Raw genomic sequence first — 10,931 nt, 5'->3', positions numbered from 1 at the left:
TATATATATATATATATATATATATATATATAAATATATATATATATATTATATATATAATATATATAATATATAATATATTTATATATTATATATATATATATATATATATTATATATAATATATATATACTATATATATAATATATATAAATATATAAAATATATATATATATATATATATATATATATATATATATTTTATATATATATATATATATATATATATATATATATATATATATAATATATATATATATATATATATATATATATATATATATATATATATATATATATATATATATATATATATATATATATATATATATATATATATATATATATATATATATATATATATATATATATATATATATATATATATATATATATATATATATATATATATATATATATATATATATATATATATATATATATATATAGTATATATATATATTTATATATATATATATATATATATATATATATATATATATATATATATATATATATATATATATATATATATATATATATATATTAGTATGCTACTTTTTTAAGCACACATTGATTATGTGTTGTTTAAGATGTGTATAGCTGGATAACGAAGTACATCTTGATAGCTTTAAAAGTATTTATTTGTTAAAAACAACAGAGTTAAACATCTCCATCACTGGAGGGAGCTGGGTTGGTCAGATGACCAATTCTGGTGAAGTATAGATATGAACTGCCTAAATTATCGATATCACAGATATCGTATGCTTAGTTTATATAGCAGTTTTTGTCTCAATCTCGGAAGACTCCTGCATCCGGTGACGTCACAAACTTTCACACGCTGATGCTATGGGTGTTGAGCGTTTAAGAAAAATGTTACATTGTTGAGGCTGCATTGTGCGTCCTGTTTATGATTTGAATGACTACAGCAAGTCCCACGGCTAGCATCTTCATCCAAAAATGACATATTACGTCATGTGTTTTAAACATGTAATATTAACTATTACATAAGCTCGGCCAGCTATCTCATTTTTTCAAAAAATTTAACAACAAGCCAAAACATGTTTACTAGGTGTGACTGGACATATGTATTATTCTTTGTTTAACTTTATCCATAATCAAACGAGGACGAATGTCCAAATAGGCACATAAAAAATAATAACAATAATGCATATGAAAAGATATTACCAAAGCAAAGAAAAAAAATGCATGATAAAATAAAGATCATATATATTGTACATTGCTAGCAAATGATTATATGGTACCAAAAAAAAAACTACTGACTTACATATGATTCGGTAACTTGTTAAAGAATAATTGTTACCTTTGTCAAAAACATAGATTAACATAATACGGTAACTAATAAAAATATTTGTTACCTTGGTAAAAATTCAATTTTTTAGTGCACAAACCACGAATTCCTGGTACGTACACGTACCACAGTTTCGTACATATATATATATATTTATATATAGGGCTGATATATTTTATTAAATGCCCATAGATTCTGTTAATTTATATATATTTTTTTTTCTCTCTTTTCTTTTTAACATTCCGGCTTATATATTTTATTAGATTGCCGAGAGAAAAAATGGATATTATATTTTTTTTTTAAATGTTGTTTTAAATGTATTTTTAACAATGCAATGTAGATAATTTCTTCTATTACATATTACTAGCGTACTAACAGCTTTTCTTACAAACTCTATTTCCAACAATTTACTCATTTAGCGAATGAGGTGGCCACTTCAAACGGCTTTTTAAACTGAATTAAATAAGGAGTATTGTCTGGACAAGGCAAAACATTTCGTTGTAGCTGCCTGCTGTGCCGTAACCTACGCCAAACAAGGATGTTCACGGCGATAAATATCACCACCGTGAGAATCAGACCTGCTAGTAGTATGGGGTGAAGGATTTCCTTATAAGTCGGTGACAGGTGGTCCCTTTCGGTAAGCTTCATCAACCGCTTTGCAACCTGTCTGTTATACGGGAGAGGGAGTGCTGGCATTGTAGAGGTCCACGTGAAGTTCGCGAAGTAGGCTCGTTCTCTGATGAGTGTCCGTAGACCAGTCACCATGGAATTAGGGGAAGTCCCGATACAACCATCTGCTGCGACGAAGATGTGGGTGAAGGACGTGGATCCGTCAGGGCATGATACATTGAAGCGTCCCTTGTTGTATCGTATCCACAAGCCATTGTTCAGTCTGCAACTAAACTCATTATTGTCAAAGGGATAAAGCTTATCAGACAATTTCACTTGTATGGGAGAGAGCACCGTCTAGCACTATACCTAACTCGAATGAATCCATTAAGTTTTTATGGGATTCAAATGAGTCAGCTGTACATATTTTTCTATCCATTGCGTCTGAACAGTGAGTTAATTGATTTAAGTCTTTAATGACCGTATATGTTTCCTTGTCTGGGGAAATCAATACGTGTCCTGTCAAACTGGATATTACTGGATTTGAGTGATTCGTCATGAAAGTCGGAAATGGTGATATCCTGTAAGATTGCCAGGCATCAGAAGAATCAAAGGGAATTGTAATCATAATCTTGTTATTATCAACGTTTACTGTAATTAGGCTGTAATAAAATTCTAACCTATGTTCGTCTAACAAAGGAACATAGCCAAGTTTATCCCTTCCATTCTCCAGAATTAACTTTAGTAATTTACAGGCAACAAATGGGGCAACAGTACACCTTTAGTTGCTAACGTGATAGCTTCTACATAATCCTTGGATTTCTCAATGAAATGTGCAATTCTGTTATGTATGTGATCTATTTTTGAATCATAATACGTTAATGTTGCAACAAATCCTGTACTTCCATAATCTGAATGATATTATTTGAATGTTCATTTACTAATCCATAATTTTATTGATTGAAGCTAACTGATTCCTTAGTTCTGACATAATCAATTCATCTTCATGAGTCAAAAACTCAATTTTCTTATTTTGATTACTAATTTTAAGACGATTGGAAATTCCTAAACCTAAACTTGCAACAGACCCAAAGATGTTTAATGCAGCATAAATAAACGGATTTCGTCTTTCTTTATGTTCGTGTCCTAAAGTCCACATCAAGAAGGTCATAAGCCAAAGATCCTGTCTCGTAAGTCTATTTTTTCAAGTCATCAGATAGCATCTCTGCAACTTTTAATGTTGATCCAAGCAAACTCTCTGTATTCAAATGAAAATGTCTTCTATGCAACTCATCCAATGAGGCAGAAAACCTTGAAATGGGCGGTTCTTAAGCTAGTGACATCATTCTCTTGAAGAAAAATTGCTTGCATATTCACTTCTACAACTACGTTGGTTGATGTAATAAAAAGCGTCTTCTTGTCTTTCAAACTATAGTGCCATATTTGAAATTTATTACTTTTAGTTTTAGAGCTCATCCCACACGAGGAAAAATGTCTGAGCGAACAATATCACTCCCGACAACAAAAAATTCATCTTGGAAACCTGTAACGAGAAAAATATATGTAATTACTCCTGTATTAAAAAGAAAACTTTTAATCACATAAAACAAAACAAAATTTTCCTCACTTCTTTTCCTCTCTTTTCTTTTAATTTCTTATGTGAGCCAATGGTACTATTCTCTCATCCGTGGGTTAGGATACTTTTTGAACTCTAAACCTATTGGCCGTTAATGTTTCCAAAATGTTAAATGGGCCTTCAAACTTAGATGTTAGTTTATAATTGAGCCCTTTTCGTACATTGATTTGAATATATACGTTATCACCCACGGTATATGTTTTAGTTGGTTTCGCTGTTTTATCATGATTCCTTTTCATTATGATTTGTGATTCTTCTAAATTCTTTCGAAGGATATCATATCGACTTATACTTGCATTTATACCATTCTTTTAATGGATTTGATAGATTAGTTGTAGGCGTCAATACATGGAAAGGCGTTCTAACTGGGGTACCATACAATGCTTCATGCGGTGACATTTTAATTGATATATGATATGAATGATTCAGAGTACTCAGTGCCGCCGGTATTGCAATATCCCAGTTGGGGTCTGATCCCCCTAGTGTTACTCTTAATATGTTTAATATCTTCCTATTTGCTCTTTCCACTAGCCCATTCGACTCTGGGTGATATATCATGGTATTTATTTTCTTTATGCTGAGGAATTCACACAATGAGGTAAGAAAGCGATTATTAAATTCACCACCCGAGTCTGAGATTATCATGTGTGGAATTCCATGTTTACAAATGTAACACTCGTAAAACTTCCTAGCGCATTCAATCGCAGTTTTAGTTTTAAGCGCTATTAGTTCTGTATATCGAGTTAAAGCATCTATAATTACTAAGAGGTGCTTATTTCCTCTGTCTGACTCGTAAAATCCTGTTAACAAATCTAATGTATTCTTACAAAGGGTTGATTTGGGCACAGGATAAGCTCCTAGGCTGATAGGTGTTTTCGTATGCCCTTTGTGTTCCTGACATGTGCGACAATTAGCTATGTGTCTTTTTATATCTGTAAGCATCGTATGCCAATAAAACAATGATTTGGCTTTCTGTGACATTAATGAGAACCCCGGGTGTCCATGTAATGGATTTGAATGCAACCAATTCAGGACAGTGGAAATAAGTGAGATTGGTACTACTACCTGGTCGTTAGTTACATGTGGTGTATTGCGGGTTCTCCTTGTCACAGTCCTACACAGAATATGGTCTTTGATTATATAATTCTGCTGCTTAAACTTTATATATTCCTTTTCCTTATGATTGCCTTTCAAAGCCTTTATAATTGTTTCTATTTTCTGATCTTTTCTTTGCTCAGTCTGTAACAATTCAGCGCTCCAGCCTAAATCTTCTTGTTCAGATATTGTTTTTACAATATGCATGGATGTTGATATATCTATTAATTCAGCTAAAGGCTCTGTACAAGATGACACGGGGTTGCGTGATAATGCATCCGCAATGATATTTGCTTTCCCAGGTAAATACCCGATTCTTGCGCCAAAATCTTGAATGATCAAATGCCACCGAGTTCGTTTAGGGCTGTGGTTGAAGCCTTTAAAGAACTCTGTTATTGGTTTATGGTCAGTAAGAACCTTAACGGGATAACCGTAAATTATGAACTTAAAATGCACTAGCGAATTAACAATAGCTAGCCCTTCCTTGTCTATTACTGCATACTTATTTTCGGAAGTTCTCAATTTTCGAGAATAGAAAGCTATCGGGAAAAATTGTTTATCATATTGCTGAAGCAATACCCCTCCTACTCCTAAGTCTGAGGCGTCTGTTGCAATGAAGAATTCCTTACCGAAGTCAGGAAATTTTAAGATAGGAGAACTACACAGTTCATCTTTCAAAGTATTAAACGCCTGTTGATGTTGCTCAGACCATATGAAATCTACGCCCTTCTTCGTAAGATCAGTTAAAGGAGCGGCTATTATTGAATAGTTGCGTATAAAACGCCTGTAATATCCACTACAACCCAGAAATTGCTGTATTCCCTTGACATTAGTAGGTATGGGAAAATTACGTATAGCCGACACCTTATCATGGACTACTTTAAGACCTTGGCTTGACACCATGATACCCAAATATATCAATTCTGTTTTGAAAAATTCACACTTACTAATATTTACCCTTAAGTTATGTTGTCTAAATCTCTGTAGAACTAGTTCTAACTTACGTAGATGTTCTTCTAAGGTGTTGGAAAAGATTACAAGATCATCCATATAGGCATGCAATATATCCCCTAACAAGTCTCCAAATACTATGTTAATCATTCTTGTAAATGTTATAGGAGCACAACGTAAACCAAAAGGCATCTGTAAAAATTCATAATGTCCCCTGGCTGTACTGAAGGCTGTGTATGGGATACTATCTTCTTCTAATGATATCTGGTGAAAGCCTTTAAGTAAGTCCAAACTGGTAAAATATTTATTCTGACCTAACAAAGACAAAATATCGTCAGTACATGGCACTGGGAATCGATCAGGGATCGTTTCCTCGTTTAGACGAAGAAAGTCGACGCAGATACGCCATGTTCGATCTTTTTTCGGTACAACTATTAAAGGAAAATTATAAGGGCTGTTTGATTTCCTAATGACTCCTTCTTCTAGCATTTTACCTACTTCATCATTTATTTCATTCTGGAATTTCATAGGGAGTCTGTACGAGGGTACATAGATAATTTTCTGCTTGTCCTTTAACCTTATTTGATGCTCGATCACATCTGTTTTTCCTAAGGATCCATCCGTAGTGGAAAAAACATCATGATATTTAGTTAAATGTTCAAAAATTTTCTGCTGAATTTCTTCGTCTTGAATGTCTTTATTGATTTTATTTTTAATAAACTTCTACATCCAAGATATGTTGATTTTTGTGAATTACTAAAGTGTTATTTAAATGATTACAGACTTCAATATTACATTGTTGATGTGAGCCTACTGCATAAATAGCTTGTGTGACAGACAATCCGTTAGTTTTCAAGGTATCGGAAAGGATTAATATTTCAGATTCCGGCAATGTTTTCTTTATTTGCACTATTAAATTCGAAGGTACGTTTGGTTCGATAGATTACGTGCAAGATGATATTACGGGTGAACGAGAATTCTGCTGGGTCGCGTATATTATTTCTTTATTAGTGAGACAAGTTATTGGTTCTTCAACGTACGTTACGGTTACATTTGTCGTCTCCTTTTTATCCAAAACTGATTTTAAGGTATTAGAAGACTTATAGAATTTCTCTTTGATATACACGCCGTGCTTGGCAGGGGCTAAAATAATGTTTTGATTTCCCATAGATGGGTATCCTATAATCACAGCTGGATACATATTAATGTTTTTTACAACAACAAATGTATCGGCAAACGTGCGTTTACCGACTCTGAACTAAACATGACTTATGCCTATGACATTTAATTCATTATTTCCTATACCCGAAAGTCTAATTCCGGATTTTTCAATCGGAAAGTTCGAAAACAACAAATGATGTGTCTTCAAATCCATGATATTACGTGGACTACCAGAGTCAAAAAATAACGTAAAGGATTTGTGTTCTAAATTTACAGCATATAAGGTTGGCCGTAACTCATTTTGGCTTATTATTGTATGAATTCGTTGCAAATCTACGGGAGCATGCACTGTTTTACTTAATTCGGCCGTGTGTTTCATAGGAAAATCTATTGTCTCACAATTATCTGATAAAACATTAAATTGATTATTCAATACTATTGATGTTGACATGAATGACCTTGACACAACATCACTCTCTTCCCCTCTAGAGTTAACTATGTGGTATTTGCTTTGCTCTGCACATTCTGAAAATTAGTCTGACCTTGCGAGGTCTGGTTTGACGACCCAGGCTCAGCGATATTCGAAGAAGTGTTTGTTTGTTTTGGACTCTGAACTGCATTGACATTTGGTTGTTTCTTCTTATTGTTAAAATGAGGATTTTTCTTTTTATTTCCATATGGAACTGACTGTGGAATTGACTGTGTATTTCTGGGATTCTGTTGTGTCTTACGCGAGTAACATTGACTATATGAATGTGTTGCACTGTTGTGAATCGAGCAGAATTTCGTTCTGCAGTCTGCGCTTAAGTGACCTTGACGTTTGCAATTATAACACGTCATTCCCGCTACTTGACTGCTAACTACGTTCACTGTTTGTGGCTTTGTTTCATTCTTTGCAAAAACTTGAGTTAACACGGGATCGAGATCTGGACACTTGGACATGTGTTTCTTTATCTGTTTATAGACATCCAATTCCGTACTTACAGGCGTTAACTTCTTATCAAAACACCGCACTAAAGCTTCAGGCAACCTAAGTGTCATGCAAGTTAAATACGTTAATCGTAAAAAATCTTTCACGGAGATGTTATCGCTAGTAACCCAAGTGGAATGACCTAAAATGTCCTGATATTCATTAAGCCTATCAGCTATGAGAGCTGCTCTCTCAATAACATTAAGCCGATTCACAGTGGCTTCATTAAGTGTATTTCGTAACGTTAATACTACATCCAAGGCTTCCTCACCCCCATAGACCGCGCGTAACCTAGCTTTGAAATCATCCCAGGTAACTGCTTCTTGAAATGAAACACCTCTTAAATACGCACTCGCATCCCCTTTAGAAAAATCTATAAAACTTTTAGCTTCTTGTAATTGTACAAAAGGGTCTACAATTTGTTTGGCATTTAAATGGGCATCGACGGATGAAATCCATGACTCCACATTTTGTGGCAAGAACCCGTTGACCCGACTCTGAAAAGGAAGGATTGCTCACCTGGCATTTACAAGCGTCACAATTGGAGGAGGATTAGTCTGGCCTACACCACTAGGTCCAGGGGTAGGGCTCACAGGGGGAGTCATGACTGCTGTATTTCTTTTCCTATCTCTTCGACCCCTTGCAATTCTATCAAAATATCTATATGAGTACAGACGTCCACTGAGTAAGCGCATATGTATAACAAAATTCCCCAAACAATGTTACTAATCCCAAAACATTTCCCGAGAATTTCTGAAAGAAAAAGGAATTAGCACAAAGAGAGGAAAATTCTAGATGAGAATTCAGAGTTGAACACAGTTTCCTTTAATGAACGGAAACAAAAGATTAGCAATTCACTCACCCCAGTAATAATCGACTAACGACTCGTGATAACTACACTTCACTGCCCAAACTGGAATGAATTCAAAAATTTGTACTTAGCTTATATATGGGTCTGTGTGATGTCGACACATCCTCTCTTCTCTCTTGATGTTTTGTTAGCGATGTATCGTTCGAGTTTCTTGTTGAATGTAGTGCTTCCTGGGTATGTTTTGCAAACGTTGAACGCCAGTCCTTGGGTTTCCTAGGATGTTGATTGAAGATCCAGTTCATCGGCTTGTATTCATAACATTCATTGATGTTAACTATTTCGATGGACTTTATTACTTAGTCAAAATTGTAGATTCATGTAGATAATGTTGAGTTCTTGAAGATCTTTATCTGGTTTTACAGCTTTTATTTTGAAGTCTTGAAGATCTTTCTCTGGTTTTACAGCTTTTATTTTGAAGTCTTGAAGATCTTTCTCTAATTCTTAGAGTTTAACCGCTGCCACCATTTATTAGTGTGCTACTTTTATAAGCACACATTGAGTATGTGTTGTTTAAGATGTGTATAGCTGGATAACGAAGTACATCTTATTACCTTTAAAAGTATTTATTTGTTAAAAACAACAGAGTTAAACATCTCCATCACTGGAGGGAGCTGGGTTGGTCAGATGACCAATTCTGGTGAAGTATAGATATGAACTGCCTAAATTATCGATATCACAGATATCGTATGCTTAGTTTATATAGCAGTTTTGTCACAATCTCGGAAGACACCTGCATCCGGTGACGTCACAAACTTTCACACGCTGATGCATGGGTGTTGACGATTAAGAAAAAAGTTACATTGTTGAGGCTGCATTGTGCGTCCTGTTTATGATTTGAATGACTACAGCAAGTCCCACGGCTAGCATCTTCATCCAAAATGACATATTACGTCATGTGTTTTAAACATGTAATATTAACTATTACATATAAATATATATATATATATATATATATATATATATATATATATATATATATATATATATATATATATATACATATATATATATATATATATATATATATATATATATATATATATATATATATATATATATATATATATATATATATATATATATATATATATAAATATATATATATATAATCATATATATAAATATATATATATATATATATATATATATATATATATATATATATATATATATATATATATATATATATATATATATATATATACCAAGGCACTTCCCCCAATTTTGGGGGTAGCCGACATCAACAAAAAAATAAAAAAAAAAGGGGACTACTCTCTACGTTCCTCCAGCCTAACCAGGGACTCAGCCGAGTTCAGCTGGTACTGCTAGGGTGTCACAGCCCAACCTCCCACAATTCCACCACAGATGAAGCTTCATTATGCTGAATCCCCTACTGCTGCTACCTCCGCGGTCATCTAAGGCACCGGAGGAAGCAGCAGGGCCTACCGGAACTGTGTCACAATCGCTCGCCATTCATTCCTATTTCTAGCACGCTCTCTTGCCTCTCTCACATCTATCCTCCTATCACCCAGAGCTTTCTTCACACCATCCATCCAACCAAACCTTGGCCTTCCTCTTGTACTTCTCCCATCAACTCTTGCATTCATCACCTTCTTTAGCAGACAGCCATTTTCCATTCTCTCAACATGGCCAAACCACCTCAACACATTCATATCCACTCTAGCCGCTAACTCATTTCATACACCCGTTCTCACCCTCACCACTTCGTTCCTAACCCTATCTACTCGAGATACACCAGCCATACTCCTTAGACACTTCATTTCAAACATTCAATTTCTGTCTCTCTATCACTTTCATTCCTCACAACTCCGATCCTTACATCACAGTTGTTACAATCACTTTCTCATATAGAACTCTCTTTACATTCATGCCCAACCCTCTATTTTTTACTACTCCCTTAACTGCCCCCAACACTTTGCATCCTTCATTCACTCTCTGACGTACATCTGCTTCCACTCCACCATTTGCTGCAACAAAAGACCCCAAGCACTTAAACTGATCCACTTCCTTAAGTAACTCTCCATTCAACATGACATTCAACCTTGCACCACCTTTCCTTGTCGTACATCTCATAACTTTACTCTTACCCACATTAACTCTCAACTTCCTTCTCTCACACACCCTTCCAAATTCTGTCACTAGTCGGTCAAGCTTCTCTTCTGTGTCTGCTACCAGTACAGTATCATCCGCAACAACAACTGATTTACCTCCCATTTATGATCATTTTCGTCTACCAGTTTTAATCCTCGTCCAAGCACTCGAGAATTCACCTCTCTCACCACTCCATCAACATACAAGTTAAACAA

Source organism: Palaemon carinicauda, chromosome 10, assembly GCF_036898095.1.
Source record: "Palaemon carinicauda isolate YSFRI2023 chromosome 10, ASM3689809v2, whole genome shotgun sequence".
In the NCBI taxonomy this organism is placed as follows: Eukaryota; Metazoa; Arthropoda; class Malacostraca; order Decapoda; family Palaemonidae; genus Palaemon; species Palaemon carinicauda.
Note: the sequence above shows the minus strand (reverse complement) of the source record.